Below are 17,806 nucleotides of genomic sequence, written 5' to 3' on the forward strand. Positions count from 1 at the left end.
GGCTCCAAAGCCCATGCTTGTTCCACCAAGCCATATAGACTTCCTAGCAAGTTTCACGTCTGCTTGTGCAACCAACCCTCCGTACGATAAGCCAAGGACACTGGGGTTCCAGATTGCCAACAGCCTTGCTCATGAGCAGCTTGAGACTCGCTCTTGCCCACAGGCCCCCAACTCACCAGTGAGGGCCACTCCAAGGGTAAGGAACACACATAAGAAGATGTTTCCTTTCATGGTTCCATACTTGTCGATGATCTGGCCTTGGGAGATGGTGAAGATGATCCCAAATACCTGGAAAGGCACAGGAAGACTGAAAGCAAGGCCCAGCAACTAGCACATGGCAGGGACTGAGCTGCCATGATACAATGCCCTGCATCAGCCATGCTGGACAGGGAGCCAAGAGCAAGTAAGAGCCCTACCTGGGCAGACACATTGAGGAGGCCAAATGATATGCCTCTGATTCTGGGTACGTCAGCTCCACTGCAAACTCAAATCCCAGTGGGAGATAGCCAGTCATAAAGAAGCTAAGACCAGATCAGAGAAAGTGGGTGAAGGAGAATTTCTGGAACAAAAAGGAAGGGGAGCCCACATCCTCTCTTACATTTTCCTTTCCTGTTTTGTTTCTTCCCATCAAGACATGCCAGGCCTTCAAGTGGTCTGGCCCGTCTCTGCAATGGACCATACCAAGGAAAAGGAGACTCTTGCAGGTCAGGAAGAAGTTCACAAGGAAGCCTTGGGCTCAGGGGGCCACTGGACATCCAGCAATATTTTAGAGAAGTGACTGGGATACTTGGTGCCTTCAACTTTCAGTAGAGAGGCTCCTTGTCCATGGGTACCCAGGCCCCTTAATGGGAGAGGGAAGTCCCTGGATATTGAGCAGAATCTCTGTGGCTCTCTGGGACCTGGGAGGAGCTCTGTGTCCTTCTTATTCCCTCCAGAGAGTAGCCAGCTGAGAAGGGATGAGTGCTAGAGGTGTATGTGTCTGTCTGTCATTGTGTCTTTGACTGTCTCTCTGTCTCTGTCTCCCTCTGCCTTCCCCTCCGCTCCCCTCCTCCTTTCTCCGCCCAACACCCCCAACCTTATACACTGCCCTCATGGAAATAAATGGGAGGCGGAGGTAAGCAGAGACCCTGAGAAAGGGCTACTGTTTCCTATGCTTTCTCATATAACACATCTAGAAATTTCTGATTCTAATTTGTTACGTCTGCACAACACTTCTTACCACTTTCATATCTATTATCTCTTTTAATCTTTCCAACAACTCTATAAGGCAGGCCACTCATCTTCTTTTACAGATGAGGAAACTGACATGCTGAGGTATAGCAGATAGTGGCAGAACTGAGACCAGGACCCCGAGTTCCTGATTCCAAGCCCTGTGATTCTTCTATGACCCCCTGTTCTCCAAGGTGGACTCAGAAAAGCCACACAGAGGTCAGTGAAGGACATACTAAGCTTCGCTCCATTCCAACAGCAGGATGGGCCTGGAAGCTCCGGGATGCCTTTTGAAGTGCTACAAGTCAACATGACCCTGAGCACCATTACCTCATCTCCCAAGGTCAGTGGGAAGATAGCAAAGGGATCGATATTGCTTCTGGGATGGTGTTTTCCAATAATCATGTGACAGGTGAAACCTACCCCATTGTGCCGGCTGTGATGAACACCACCCACAGGTACCCCGAGGTCCAAGGTCAAGGTGTACACCACCATGCCCACCAGCGTCATGATATATACCACCAGGGTCGTCTCCCTGAAACAGAGGTACAGAAGCTGAGTCACATACTTCTGACTTTAACGGGATCATTCATTCATTCATTCATTCATTCACTGCACAAATATCTATTGGGCACCTATTCAGTGTCAAGTCCTCTGCTGGGTGCTGCAACACCTTTATGCCCATGAAAGAGACGCACACAGACCCAATGGTCACACAAGTAATTATTTAATTACTTCATGGTCAGTGCTACAAAGGGAAAGACAAGGAGAGTGTAAAGCCCTCTTGCTGTATGTATTCTCTTCCTGCGGAATCCTCCCAACAATACCAAACGGCCCCTTGACTTATCATGTGCTACCACAAGCAAGAAGGGCACAACCCTTCCTTTTCCCAACCCCCACCAGGAAAAGCAAGACAAACACCAGCGGTGGTCAGGCGGCAGTGACATGCAGGACTACCCCAGAAGCCATCTAATTCTGCTTGTTTGCTTTGTCCAAAAACCCCATGACAATGCTGGGCAGAGACCTGACTCTTAGGTCCTCTCTGTCTTCCTGTTACCACTTGCACAGGCTCAGCACAGCTTTTCCTGTTGAATCCAAATACCATACGCCTCAATCGGTGAGAACTAAGAGAACATTCTCTAGCCCTGAACTAAATGTTTGATTCCAAAGCCAAACAAGGAAACCTCCGCCCCCTTCCTATTACACTTCCCCTCAGAAGTCGGTCCCCTCAGAAGTACCATTAGCAAAGTCCTGGTTTCTGTCTCAGGCTCACCCCTGCACCCCGGCTTCCACACACTTCTCCTCCCAGGTCGCCCACTCAGGAATCCATGGTTGCCCTGCTTCTTTCTGCAGTCAGACCCGTGCTCCCCTCCCTGTACTATGTATTGCAGAGTACAGGCTTTGCACATCCCTCTGCCCTCCTGCCATGGAAATCTGGACTCAGACAATGAAAGCGCAAAGCCTTCACACATCTCCCCAGAAGCTGGAAACACTGAGGGGGAAGCAGCATGATGAACTAACATCATGGTTAGTTCAAACATATACCTACATGTATTGGGTGCCAGAAACTGTGTGCCACACTTCACGTGCATTTATGATTCACTCAATCCTCGTCAAAGCCCTGCAAGAAATGTTTGACTATCCGCAACACAAATGAGGAAACTGAGGCTCACACCAGTTTAGTTACTTGTCCAGAGCAACCTGTTGAGTAAATGGCAAAGTTGGGATCTGAACCAGGTCTTTCTGACTCCGAAACTTGAGCTCTTTCTAGTACTGTGCACAGGAATAAAGACACACGGTGCAGCTGCATCTTTGGGAAAGCCAAGGCCAGAGCATCCAGAGCTTTGGAAAAGCCAAGGCCAGAGGCTGCTCCCACCCAGCAGTTTCACAGAAGCTGCTGAGGGTAGAAGAATTCCTCTTCCTTCACCCTACTCCCCTCACTCTACTCCCACCCACCCTGCAGAAAGCAATGTCATGGACACCAGTCTTTCCCACTGACCCCACAGGCTCAACGGAAGCTGGACTTTTTTTTTTTTCCTGCCATTTTCATTTAACCCTAGCTACATAGTAAACCACTGAGTAGCTTAGAAAAACTATGTATAGACTTAGCCTGAGATAAAAAGACCTGACCACCCAATTCCAGCCTCCAAACCATACTGGACAAATCTGGGAGCCTTAGGGAAAGAGAACTGGCACCAGAATGACCAGATCACAGGGTGCTCTCATCCCACTAAGAGTCGCCTTTTCTCTTGAGAGTTGATGTTTCATGCTGACTGCTGGATTTAGACAGCAAGTGACACTGGGGACTGGGACGTCTAGGCTAGTGCTGAGCAAGTGTCTTCCCTGGCCCTTCCATTATATTTTGTAATTCATGTGAATATCTGGCTGCCCGCCCACATGGCAGCCCAGACGACATTCCAATCCCTCCCTTCTCCTGCCGCAAAGCAAGTCCTGGAAAAAGGAATACTGCTGTTCACTAGTTAGGGAGTGGCCAGTCCACACTGCCCCCGTGTCCAGCTGAAGCAAGCAATTCACAGATGGCAGAGGCAAGACGGCGGCCAAGCTCCACCAGGAGTAAGGAAGCAGAGCCAGGCTCCCCCTCGTGCTAAGCCCTGGGGATGGCCTCAATTGGCCTTTGATTAGGGGTGGCCAGCGTGAGACCTGGTCTGTCCAGAGCCTCAACAGAAGTGGGTCTGTGTGGCCGAAAACAGGTCTGCCTCTGTCTATTGCCTCTAGACACTGGGAACTTTGGAGGCGTTGGTACAGCAGCCCACAATGTCACCCCAACCCAGTGCTGCATGACCCCGGCAGCTGCCCCAGCAGACAGCATTAATTGAGCACCCAATGCATGGAGAGCACTGGGAAGACAAAACACAAGGATGCTGGACCTCTTCTCCAGAGCACTTTCTCCAAGAGTGGCTATTGAATTGAGGCATCCAGGTTGCTTTTTACTAATGCAAATTCCTCTACTGAATCAGCATCCAAGGGGCCCCAGAATCTCTATTTTTATTAAGCAGCGCTGCATGAAAATGGCATACACTAAAATCTTAGAAAGACTGGTCTGAGCTCTTAGAATTGCATTACGCAGTCAGGCCCAAGGATCATCACAACACTTTCCTTCAAGGTATAAGCAGTTGAAAGGTAATACACTGCAAACCGGAATGAGCACAGAGCCTCTTGGTTAATCCCATGGGGTCCAAGAGGGAGCCAGAGGAACAGGGCATTGAAATCACCTCCTCATCTCCATTCATTGGAGTTTCCACAGACTTCCCAACTGTGAACACTTTTTCCCTGCATCTCTTTTCATTTTTCCCTCCTTTGCCCCTTCCACAAAGCTACCTGTGGTTGAGAACAGAACGATGCAGGGTCTTCATGTCCAACAACTCTAATCTCCCTGAGATCCCCACAGCACAGATATTGTTTCCTCCGTTTTATAAATGAGGCAACTCAAGGTCAGAGAAGATCAATTTGAATCGCCTGCCTGACCACTCAGTCCCCACCCAACTGCCATACCCAAACCTTCGGAGTCCCTCTGCTAGCAAAGATGTCATTTTTTAAAACAGGTTCCCCAGTGGTCACTCCAAGAGGAAGAGTCACTTACTTGTAGGTTTTGGACCTATCCAACCAGAAGCCTGAGATCACAGCCCCAAGCATCCCTGCAATGACGATCGTCAAGCCGATCTTTCCAGCATTCACTTCTTCACCCTGGGAAAATCACAGTCCCCCAAATTACCCAGTAGACGGGACAATACACTGAACGGGGTACAGTCACCACGAGACGAAGGAGCAAAGGCAAGAAACTCGGCCTTCGTTGGGGCTAATTCCCAGAAAGTATCAGGGCCAGTTGAGCCTGCAAGAAGCTGCCAGTGGGGAGAGAATCCTAAAATAGTTGCTTCCTCCAACATAATGCAACCCCCATGTGCATCCACGATACTAGATGATGGGATGACAGAAGTGAACCACATTCTGTCCTTAAAAGCACTTTAGGTATTTTTTTATATATGTATTTAATACTTACAGAACCCTTTTTATCTTATTTATCATCATTCCCATTTTACAGATGGGGAAATTGAAATATGTATTTCCAAATATTCCATTGCTAGGCTTTTTGAACTGTCAGTGCCAGAAGGAATGAGAAGATAATAGTTGAATATAATATAATATAAATAAAAATCATATAAAGATAATAGTTAAATATGTATTTGATCGCTAACCATTAGCCAGGCACTGGGCCAAACATTTTAGAATATTATCTCATTTATTTCTCATAAGGTTAGAAATCAGCATCCCCATTTTACAAAGGCAGAAACTGAGGCCCAGTCAGATTAACCTACTAACCCAAAGTCATACAGTATTAAGTGCAAAGCTAGGATTTGAACTCAAGCCATCAAACTGCAAAACCGGAACACGTGGCCATGACTGACACATCTTCTCTGCAAGTGTGAAATCCTAGACCTCTCAAAGGAAGGGTGGCCTAGGTATTCCTCACCCTGGGACACTCCATCCCACCCCCAGCGTCCAGCTTTCACTGGTGCTAGGAACATTTTAATAATGCTCTCAGTTGAGCAACTAAGATTTCAAAGTTAAACCTTGCCCATATTTTACAAATACATCATTCATATGTGATTCTATGACTATATTAACACTGTGTTGCCAAGTACCATGCTATGCACTTTATATTTATCATATGTGATATGGATATCTGTGTGTGATGTGTGTGTTTGTGTATACATACATACATATATAATCACACTTGAATTTAAGTGATGTCATTTACTTTCTAATCCTAAAAAGAATCTTGCAACAAGTAATCACAGTTCTTTTGCAGAAGCAAGAATGAGCGCTCGGAGACACTAACTAGGTTGTCACACAATCACAACAACACACAGTTTAGAATTACCAGACCTAGGGTGAAGATCTGAGGCTGTCTCCCTCCAAAGCCTTTAAACATGTAACACAACCTACAGCTGGGGGGAGCTGAGCATGAACTACCGCCCTGGCTCCTGCGGAGGCGGACTTAGAAATGGCCTCATCTCCAGGCCCTGCAGGCTTGGGGAACTCCCTTACCGGGTAGTGTGGACGAGGCATAAAAAGCACCAGCGTTCAGACCTGAAGGAGGGGGGGAGAAACACAGCATTAGGGTGGGCCTTCGCCTGGGGCCGTTGCAAACATCCCCCCAGCAGTCAGGGAGGCCAGAAATCCTCATCGCCTTGTCACTGTTCCCTGTGTCCTCAGAGAAGAAAAAGCCAGGGAGCTATGAGGCCACTCTGCAGTTTTTCTCAAGGAAATAATTCAAAACAACCAAAACTAGCCATTTTAACCTTTTATTAGCCAAACTCCTCTGCCATTCGATCTCTTGAACTCGGCCTTGGAAACATATGCTCGGGGAAGTATTTCTCCAAGGTCAGAATCGTGTACACTGCATGCTGAAGCTTTGGCTAGACCCAGGGGTCGGTGGGTCTCCTAGACATCCTCAGCCTCCTACTCGTGATGCCAGCCCCTCTCTCCAGACCGCTCTAGACCTCTGACCCCTGATGCACTCCTGAAGGCAGCTCCTCACTCTTTCCCCACTCCTCCTTCAACTTTCTTCCTGATTCAGTGTGTTACATAAAATAAAATGGCCGCCTGCATTGGGCATTGCCGGGAGGGACCCCTTTCCAAGAAAGGCTTTTCCAGAAGGCAAAAATAATTGACCTGCAGGGGCTTTCTGAGAAAATGAAAAGCATCATACAGAACTGCAGATAAGCAACATCTGGTGATAAACCAGTTTGGGTCCAATGGAGAGAGCTTATCAGAATGGACATATATACTATACTAATCAATGTATATCTACTCCCCTCTGGAAGACCCCCATGTGAAATGGAAATGTCATGTCAGCCAGTCAGAACATTTCCTCACTTCCTTCCACATGTGCCCTATCTAAGCCCCCCCTTTGGCGGAGCTCCCTTCTAATTTCTGAATGGGATGCTGCCTGATTCATCAATTGTTGAATATAGCTGTGAGACCCTAAATTTAATGTTTTTTTGCACAGGTTTTCTTTTAATAAATGTCAATCAAAATCTTATATATCTGAAACTAGAAATGATCCTAAAAAGGGATCTGCTAGTTGACTCTTCTAATTCATCAATTCATTCAGCAAATAAGTAGATCATCTAGAATATGCTGTAAGAACCTGTATCCCGGTAACACTAACTCTATTTTGAGATGACATGATCTTGTATATGGTAAAATCCTAAGGAATCTATTAAAAACTAATTGAACTAATAAACGAGTTCAGCATGGCTGCAGGATATAAGATCAATATACAAAAATCAATTGTATTTCTATACACTTGCAATGAATCATCTGAAAATGAAATTAAAACAACTCCATTCACAGTAGCATCAAAAAGAATAAAACGCTTAGGAATAAATTTAACAAAAGAGGTGTAAAATGAATAAATTTAACAAAAGAAGTATAAAATTGTACTCTAAAAACTATAAAATATTGTTGAGCAAAATGAAAGATCTAAATAAATGCTCTCCAGCTTTGCACATGGCATTGAACTCTTTCTCTCTTTGAAACCCCAGTGTCGTAGATTGGCTATTATGCTCACTGGGCAGAGAGCACCTGATAACCCTCAAAGCAACACCTTAGAACAACAGTCATATTGTCATCCCCATCTTATAGATGAGAAAAAAGTGCACCAAGGTAAACAAATTTGCCAGCTTTCACTCTGTAATGTCCACCTAGTGTCTTCTTAGTTTCAACTAAACATGGAGGCTCCCATGACTACCACAGGCACACCTGACAGTAGAGTCACCGGTATAAGACAGGCCACACAGCTTGCCTGCAGGGCAGCCTCAGGCTTTCCTCCTCCATGGAACCAGTTCACACAACAGTCCACACAGCACTCAGTAACTATTTTCTTTGGCCCCCAACTTGATGGGCAAGGAGGCGTGGGTGTGGCAACCACCGGTGCTTTAATGCCTCATGGGAGGCAGTATTGCTTGTAACAACTCTACAGGCATAGCTTCTGGGGTCCCCACAAAGGGCGGGGCAATGAAAGGAGTCATGATCCTCAGGGAATTTCAAAGAATGGGTTCCCACCAAATATTCATAGATTTCCCTGTTGAGATGCAGTTTACCCATCTGAGGTCACTTTTATCATAAGCAATGTTGCCTAAATATAGTTGACATACTCCCTTTATCAGATCTGCAGGAGAACTAGCTATAAAGTTAAGCAAAGGTCAATTTCTCAGGCAAAATGCAGAAAAAGGTTTGTTTACCACCCCCATAATCCCACAGGTAGTAAGTGCCTTGGTCCCAGACCTTGTAGCTCCAGAGTCCTAGACCTTAACCATTCTTATCATACATCCTCACAAAACTGATTCACAGACCCCAGATTTCCCAGCTCAGGTCACTGAACAGTTTCCTCATGTCCCGGTCTCTCCCAGCAGGTCAACTTAGGGATGCAGAAATGTTGGGCTTAAAGAAGCTTCTTGAGTGGCACCAGGCCACGTGGAGTCCACAAACACAGAAGTCTCACCAAACATCCCAACAGCCAGCCTGGTGGTCATAACAACAATGAGTACCCAGGGAGCACACATGATCCACCTTCCTTCATACCACACACCCAGACTCTTGGAAATTCCATTCCTGAATCAAGAGGGCCCCTAAGAGGACACATTCCTGAAAAGGGAGGTGGGTGAAAACAGCGAGAAGGCAGAAAGTTGCCTCCTCCCATCTTCCTTCCCCTCTGGGTCCTCTCTCAGCCTCTTGTGCTAGCCTGAGACTGCTCCAAGTTAAGCTCTCAGCCTCTTACGACGACTACTGTAGTGTGGGGTGAACAAGGAGGAACCACCAAAGGAGGGCAGAATCCCCAGGAAACAAGAGGGAAATGTCCAGAAGGAGCTGAGAGCAGAAAACCACCTCAAATCCCAGCGGTCATGACCCGAAAGTGTGAGCAGGCCCACTCACACTATCTGAACTGAACAGATTTTCTAGGGGCTCAATGGTTTAGAGCAAGAGTTTCCAGAGTGGGGTCTGGGGGTTATCAGTACCACCTGGGGACCTAATAGAAAATGTAAAATTCTGGCCCCACCCCAGGCCCACTGAAGGAGAAACTCTGGGAGTGGGGCCCAGCAACCCGCTTTTGAACAAGCTTTCTAGGTGATTCAGATAACTTGTTCAAGTTTGAGAACCGCTGGCTTAGTTTGACGAGTATGGTTCAAAAGCCATTCCCCACTCCCAGGAAGACAGGAACCAACCTGGTTTGAAACAGAACCGAGGAGGGGAGAAGGGTGTGCATTCATACGTGTGTGTGTGTGTGTGTGTGTGTGTGTGTGTGTGTGTGTATGGACACATGGGGTGGGGGAGGGGTGCAGGAAGCAGAGGTTCTCCAGAAGGTTACCACTATTTTCTGCTGTGGGTAGGTATTAAAAAGGAGAAGGCTGTGCCCAAAGAGGTTCTCTCAGTAAATGGCACAGCTGATATAAAAGCTCAGACCTTCTCTTCCTTATGTGCCAGCTCTGCACTCGCTGGTGCAGCATTCAAGGCTCCTATCCCAAGACCCGCCCACTCCCTCCCAACAAATGTGCTCATGAAATGCTCTCTACCTGAATGCCCCCTAAGTGCTCTCAAGTGAAGCAAGTTCAGAGCAAAATAGAAACACCATATGCACAATATAAAAAGCATGAACCAATTCCCTCTTCAAAGCCCAACCTGAAGTGAAACTGCAACAAGAGTGGGAATTTTGGATGTGGATGGGTGGGAAGTTCTGGGGGGAGCATCTAGTTGAATTTATAGGGGATTTCCCTTTTTTTAATTTGGAGCCAGAGATTCTCAGGTGCACTGAGTACCAAACACTGCCCTCAGATGATCTGTAAACCTTGCAGAGATACACTGGTACCGAGACCCAAGCATCTCCATATCCTGAAGACTGCTGGTCAGTAAGTGCTAAGTCCTGCTTCTAAGTGCCTAGAACTCCAGACCATGACGTTGGAAGAAACCACCCCCTGGACAATTGATCCAGAGGAGTGAATCTGAGAAAGGGCATATTCCACTAGGTACACTGAAAGGAAAACTCAGAGAAATGTGGCCAGAAGAAGAGCCTTGGCTTTGTCGCCAAGTGCGGTCGCTGTTGACTCTTTTGGGGGGGGAGGTGGCGGCCAGTTGCTAAATCCTAGGCTCTCGGGATTGCTCGGAGGGTACCGGCGGCGGGGGCTCTTTCCCGGAGGCGAGGGCGAGGCGGGGGACTGGGCCCGGTCCCCGGCGGTGGCGTGCAAGGTGTGGAGGGCGGCGAGAAGGAACAGGCGGGACACGTTTCTTTTAGGGTGAGGAAGCCAAGAGAGTTTATTAGGGGAGAGTACAAGCTTATATCGGGCGGTTTAGAGGGCGGGGTAGCTGTAAGGGTTAAAGGCTTGGATTGGTTCTGAGAGGGCACGGAGGTTGATTGAAAAGGGGCGGGAGTTGCTCCGGTAACGAAGAGGGTGGAGGGTGCGGGTAAGGCATGGGGGGGGGGTTTTCTCCGGCAAGCCCTCCCCAACGGTTGTACTTTGGGGTGAGGAAATGGGGCCTGCATTCGGCTCCACTTTCTCAGGCCCGGGGGGCCGTGGAGGGCGCTACCACCCGTGCCCCACTACCTTTCCTAGGGGCTGATCAGTTCCCCTGGCCCAGGCCCGCCAAGTCAGAACTCGATAACAGTGTCCCGCAGCCAAGAGGCTCCTTTCTGCAGGGAGAGGCAAAACAGTGCAATAGTTAGGAAGATGAGCTTTGGCTTCAGACAGACAAAAGTTTAAATAAGCTCTGCTACTTGCCAGCTGTCCTACGTGGGCAAGGAATTGAATTTCTCAGAGCCTCAGTTTCCTTGTGTATACAATGAAAAGTAAAGGACCTATGTTATTGGTTTTTTTTGAAGATTAAATGAGATAATGCATTTACATGTAACATGGTGCCTGGCACACGGTGGATCAATAACATTTTTTTTTTTTCAAATCTATGATTAAGCCTAAGAATAATTTCCTTCCAGGCAAAGAGCCCTGCCACCAAGCCCAATTCTCTACCATGGAAATAGGGTTTGTGGCTCTCTGACTATAATGACATTGTATACAAACATCCAGATTAATTTAATTCCCTCTCACTGGAATAGCTAGTCCCAGGCCTTTGAGATAAATACTAGTAAATTCTATCTATACACAACAGAGTCGAACGTTTCCAGAGGTTCAAAAGGTAACTGTTTTTCTAGTTTAGGGCCAACTCACGTAAACTGCCAATTTACTTCCACCCCTTTCTCTCTCATCTCTCCTTCTGGGACTCCCATCATACATATACTGGTACTTGAAGGTGTCCCACAGGTCTCTGAGGCACTGTTTATTTTTCTTCATTCTTTATTCTTTCTGTTCCTCTGACGGAATAATCACATTTGACCTACCTTCAAGTTTACTGATTCTTTCTTCTGCCAGCTCAACTCAAATCTGCTGTTGAGAACTCTCCTGAATTTTTCATTGTAGTTACTGTACTTTTCAACTCCAGAATCTCTACTCAGTTCTTTTTAAATAATTTCTGCCTCTTTATTGATACTCTATTTGGTGAGACATCATTTTCATACCTTTAATTCTTTAGATATGGCTTCCTTTAGTTCTTTGAACATATTTATAACAGGTGATACATGTTTCTAGTAAGTCCAACATCTGGGCTTCCTCAGGAACACTTTCTATTAACTGATTTTTTCCTCTATGTGCCATACTTGACTGTTTTTTTTGTATGTATCACAATTTTTTGTTTTAAACAATATAATGTGGTAACTTTGGATATTCCCCTTCCTTCCTAGGATTTGTTATTGCTCCTGCTGTTTGCTTAGTGACTTTGCTGGACTAATTCTATAGTCTATATTCTTTGTTGTGTATAGCCACTGAAGTTTCTGCTCACCTTAATGGTAAGCTGATGGTTAGACAGAAGTTTCCTCAAATACCTTGAACCAGTAAGTCTCCCACCCTTTGTTGAGGAACTGTGTGTGTGTGTGTGTGGGTGTGCGCGCGCGTGTGTGTGTGTGTGTGTGTGTGTGTACTAGTTCATGCCTTCAGTGCTCAGGCAGGTAGCTGACAAATCTACCCTCCTTCACTTCCTGCTTGCATGGAGTCTTTTTTTTTTTTTAATCATTTTATTGAGATATATTCACATACCAAGCAGTTATACAAAACAAATCGTACATTTGATTGTTCACAGTACCTTTACATAGTTGTACATTCATTACCAAAATCAATCCCCGACACCCTCATTACCACACACACACAAATAACCAGAATAATAATTAAAGTGAAAAGGAGCAACTAAAGTAAAAAAGAACACTGGGCACCCTTGTCTGTTTGTTTGTTTGTTTGTATCCTTCCCCCACCTTTCCACTCATCCATCCACAAAGTAGACAAATGGGAGTGTGATCCCTATGGCCCCCCCAATCCCACTGTCCCCCCTCATAAGCTACATTTTTATACAATTGTCTTCAAGATTCATGGGTTCTGGTTTGTAGTTTGATAGTTTCAGCTATCCACCACCAGCTACCCCAATTCATTAGAACCTAAAAAGGGTTGTCTATATTGTGTATAAGAGTGCCCACCAGAGTGACCTCTCGGCTCCTTTTGGAATCTCTCTGCCACTGAAGCTTATTTCATTTCCTTTCACATCCCCCTTTTGGTCAAGAAGATGTTCTCCATCCCACAATACTGGGTCTACATTCTTCCCCGGGAGTCATATTCCACGTTGCCAGGGAGATTCACTACCCTGGGTGTCTGATCCCACGTAGGGGGAGGGCAGTGATTTCACCTCTCAAATTGGCTTAGCTAGAGAGAGAGGGCCACATCTGAGCAACAAAGAAGCATTCGTGAGGAGGCTCTTAGGCAGAATTATGGGGAGGCATACCCTCTCCTTTGCAGCAACTGTCTTGCCAAGAGCAGTAAGAAGTGAGTGTTTAGGGCCTTCTCAGGTCTTTCTTAAACAGGTGCAGAGACCTGAACATGCTTGTGGCCATCTAGATCCCCAGAAATATGTTGGAGTTTTTCAAAGCCCCCTATGAACTTCTCGTTCTTCAGATTTTCTTCTCCGGTTTTTTGGCCAGCCTCTTGTTTCTCCCAACTGTTATAGCCACCTCAGGCAGCAATGATGTTAAACAATTGCTGCTGACAGTTTTCAACAAATGTCCTAGAATAAGGCTTCTCCCACTGAGCAATCTCCAAGTCAGGTCAAATAAAGCCAATTCCTGTGAATGGGGCTTCTCCATGGATCTGCTGGATGGGTCAGATAGTGACAATTCTCTGGGAATGGGGCTCTTGGAGGAGTCAAATATGTTTTGCTCCCTCCAGTGGCTGCTAGGCTGCTAGGTTTCAAAGCTACCATGACTTCACGGCTGCTGGTTTTCAAGGCTACTCCAGAGCCTTGGGAGAGGGGGATCAGAATAAGGCGAGTTAAAATCAGAGTTCACTACCCTTACGAATATTCAGCCGCTTTTCCTTCAATAAATGCTCCTCAGGTTGTCGCACACCTTTGGCTAAGAGTTCTGAAAAAGTTGATTTTGATCAACTTCGCCAGTGTTCTTGTTGCTTTTGTGGAGGAGGAGATTTTTCAAAGGTCCTTACTCTGCCATTCCAGAAGTGCTTCTCTATTTACTTCCTGTGTTATCACTTAACCAAACACATAAGGAAGAGTGCTCAGAACTAGAGTAACCTGGTCACTGGGCCAGATTAAACACCACAGAAGTGCCCAGCCACACAAACAGAGAGGGAAAGGAATTGCTTTACTCCCCACAGCATGACCCCGAGCTAAGCTCCTCAACGATGATAAGCAACCTTGCTCCTGGTACATTTTGCTTTTTGTCTTTGGCTCTCATGGGTCAGTGGCCTGGCCCTGTGTCCACTGTGCACTGAAGACCACAGCCTCTGGAACGGGACCACTGCCCAGTTATCACCTTCCACCTCCATAAAAATTACTTATCAAGCACTCATCCACCCTAGAATCCCAAGTTGGGCCTCAAACTACCCTGTGCCAGATATAACAAAGTTAATGGTTGTCTAAGGTCAAGGCACTCAAGATTTTTATCTCGGGGGGAAAATGAAAGTTCTTAGCTTAATGGAATCCTAAGTCTGGAGGGAACCTCAAAGGTCATCTGGTTTTACCACTCCTGGTTCCCCACAATATCCCCACCAAACAGTTGGCCATTCCTACTCATGAATACACCCCAATAATGGGCAACTAACAACTTACTTAGTTGGCCATTTCTAAGTGTTGGAAGCATTGTCTTTACATTGTGGATGAATGCAAAATCATACATAGAGAGAACTGAGAAACTGGGGGAATGAGAAATGGAGAACTGAGACCTTGAAGAACAATCCTGTCATCTAGAAATGGTCCAGGGGAAGCCACTGACCATTTTGTATGCCTAGAAAATTTAGGTGTGCCTCCTTACTGTGCCTCTCTACCTCATCCATGCCTCAGCAGATAAGCACTTTAACTGAGATAAAGGACATAGATGAGCCCAAAGTGAACTCCTATCACAATTGTAGAAAGGATTATAAGCAATTACAAAACAGTCACAGAGGGCAGACTCTGGAGTCAGGCAAACCTGTATTTGAATTCTGGCTCCGCCACTTAAAAGCTGTGTGACCTTGGGCAAGTTACCTAATCTCAGACTTTCAGTTCCCTCATCTGTTAAAAAAAGGTGGTAATTATAGTACCTACCTCATGTGAGTATGCTGAAATTTAAAATCATCTTTGAAAAGCACTTAGCTAGTGTTTTCATACAACACATGGTTTATGAACCTACAGAAAACATGAGATCATACCCAACTGGTGTTTCACTAAGAATTAGTCATGTCAAATCGGTCTCATTTTTTTCCTATCTGTTTACACACCTGTTGACTCTTGATTTTAATCAAATTTTAACCAGAGGATTAAATGGTGAAATGCAGACTGGGTAGCAGCACATTAGTAGATTGGGGTTCATCTAGAGGACAGACACTCTTTCATGGAATGCCATGAGACTGTCCTTGCCCTTGTCTGGTGTAACATTCTTATCAACTATTGGGAAGAAGATGCAGAAAACACTATGCTGGAAAGGCAAGCTTCATAAAGATTCAAATTTAGGATGGAAAGGCACCAACATAAAGGTTCAAATGAAATGAAAGAGTAAAAAAGCATTCAGGTAAAAAAAGGAATCAATTTTACAAGGTGAGGGAGCAGTGGAATAAGAGTGGTTTGTATGGAAAGACTCATGCATTCATTCATTCATTGATTCAGCCACTAGGCCAGCCACTGCTGAGGATATAAATCTCATGCTCAAGTAGTTCATAGTCTATGGGAAGGAGACCTGGAAATGTTTTTTAAAAAATGATAGGTGCTAAGATGTACACGCAACAGCACAATAAAAGAGAAAAGGGCACCTCATACAGCTTTACAAATTTGATAATAAGATAAGACTCGAAGGACCCACAGACATTAGTCAGAGAACCTGGGATGGGAGGGAATGAGTTTTTAGGTGGTGTTTAGTGCAAATGCAATAGCCCTGAGGTGCAGAGCTTGTTCTTTACAACAACTTGACATGCACATTTGGGATTTGGAAAGGGTAAGATACAGAGACACAGCAGGCCTCTCACATCCCTCACACCATCTTTGCACTCGTTCCCAGTTCAAGTGCACTCCTGCACACATCTGCACCTTACCATAGGTGATGAAAAGCAGCACAAAGTTGAGGTTTTTGAAGAGCCGGATGATGGCACTCAAGTACGAAGCATCAGTGGACGCCAAGGCATAACTCAAGGATTGGGCCCTGCTGGGGGGGTGTTTAGGCTTCTCCTTGAATACTGAAAGGAGAGAAACAAAGACAGTACTGAAAATACCCCTTGGTCCCACCCCAGCCAAGCTGACATATAGAAGAGAGTTGGCTCCATCACCTGAGAGGGAGCAAAGACTCCAACAGGAAATATTAATTCTTCAGTTACATCCCTTACAGCCTCCGCTCGTGAAGCTGCTTCTCAGTGTCTGAGGCTGAGTGAGTGGTCTTTTGTTTACTTTTCCCAATGGCCTGAAGAAGGCCAAAATCACTGGGCCTCCCAGGCAGTCTTCAAGGATGAAGGAGTCCCATAATAACCAGCAAATAACCTACCACAGAGCACTGAAAGAATATAACAGCAATACACGGATGGAGAAGTGAAAGCTGAATCTTTGCAATTAGTGAGCCCAGTTTATGGCTCAGCCCCAGAGCTGCTCTGAAGAGGGAAGGGACTGGGTTGTCCCTGCTTAGCAAAGAGCTTGAACCACAGCAACTGACAAAAAGTCCCTGAACAAGTGAAAGGGACCTTCTTCTACAGGAACAATCTGGAATCCATTCCTAGTTTCTCAAAGTCTGAATCAGACAGCTGCCTCTAAAAGGAGGCAGGAAAGATGTACATATGCTTCCCCAGGAGCTGACACTCTGATATGAAGGACTGGGGAGGAACAGTGGGCAAACCACACATTGTATACTCTATTAGCAGTACAACCACTATGAACAGCTTGACTGAACTGACTGCTGTTCAGTTCACTGGAGGACAAATCAGTTTAACTAGTTGTTGGGTTCCATTGGTCCCCCCGTTGAAGCCAAACAAGCATCATGTGATCTTCCCCCACCCACCATGAGAAAGCTCCTGAAAGGTCAGCAGACTGTCTCCAGTTAAAGGAAACTCTGGAAATTAACTTTTTCCGGGCAGATCAAAGGGAACCACCCTCCCACCCTCAGCCCAGAATACTCCCCAGCCCTGAGTTCAGAGATCTAGTTCTTCTGCCTCTGAAATAGTCCCGGGAAACTTCCTACCCACCCTTTCACCCATTGTCATGCCTGTCTTCCTCCCCTTCCATCCAGGGAAAGAAAGCAAGGCAAGGAGGTTCATTATCTCTGCAACAGCAGGGGTGGGCTCAAAGTTCAGCAACTACAAACCGGAATCGGGCAAGATTTTTAAAAATTCTTTACGCAGTTAGTTTTATGGCTGATAATAAAATTCCAAAATGCCCTACACTTCCAGATTCTCAGTTGCAAAGAACTGGTCGCTCAGCTGCTACAAACACCAGAATTTGGAGCTGGGCATGTAACAATTTGAAGCTCCAAGTCTGCCTGAGTTAAGAGGGTCCCTGGCCTTATTGTTCTCCCCTGATGTCATCCACAGCCACAAATGCTGGCTCTGTTAAACTTCTCACCTCTTCAGCAGCATCAAGGTCTCTGTTCAAGGCATTCTGCAAGCTTTTTAAAGCCATCAGGAAGCCCTTCCTCATCCTGGATTCCAGAGAGAGAACGACCCAGGAGAAACAACTGAATGAAGTACATGATTATAGAATTGCTTGACTCTGGGTGAGGCCCACAGGCAGGAATGAAACCTTTAATACATGAGGTGGAACTTTCAGACATTAGGAAGAGAGCTGGTCAACCTTTAGACAGGTGACTGACTGAAAATGAAAACCTCCACTTTGCTCTTTCTGAATTTATCACAGACCATGTAACATAAGTCAGATGAAAAAGAGAGAATGTAAAATTGCATTAACCAAATATCTCAAGGGCTAAATGTACATTATAAAATATTAATAGTATTTACAAAGTTGC

The 17,806-nt window shown here is 45.8% G+C and overlaps 1 pseudogene; it reads right to left on the reverse strand.

Moving 5' to 3' along the window:
• The window catches only part of LOC119532589, a 17,197-nt pseudogene extending 272 nt beyond the window's left edge, over positions 1–16,925 (reverse strand).
• Between the last annotated feature and the right edge of the window lie 881 nt (positions 16,926–17,806).

Source organism: Choloepus didactylus, chromosome 4 (genome assembly GCF_015220235.1).
Source record: "Choloepus didactylus isolate mChoDid1 chromosome 4, mChoDid1.pri, whole genome shotgun sequence".
Classification (NCBI taxonomy): Eukaryota; Metazoa; Chordata; class Mammalia; order Pilosa; family Megalonychidae; genus Choloepus; species Choloepus didactylus.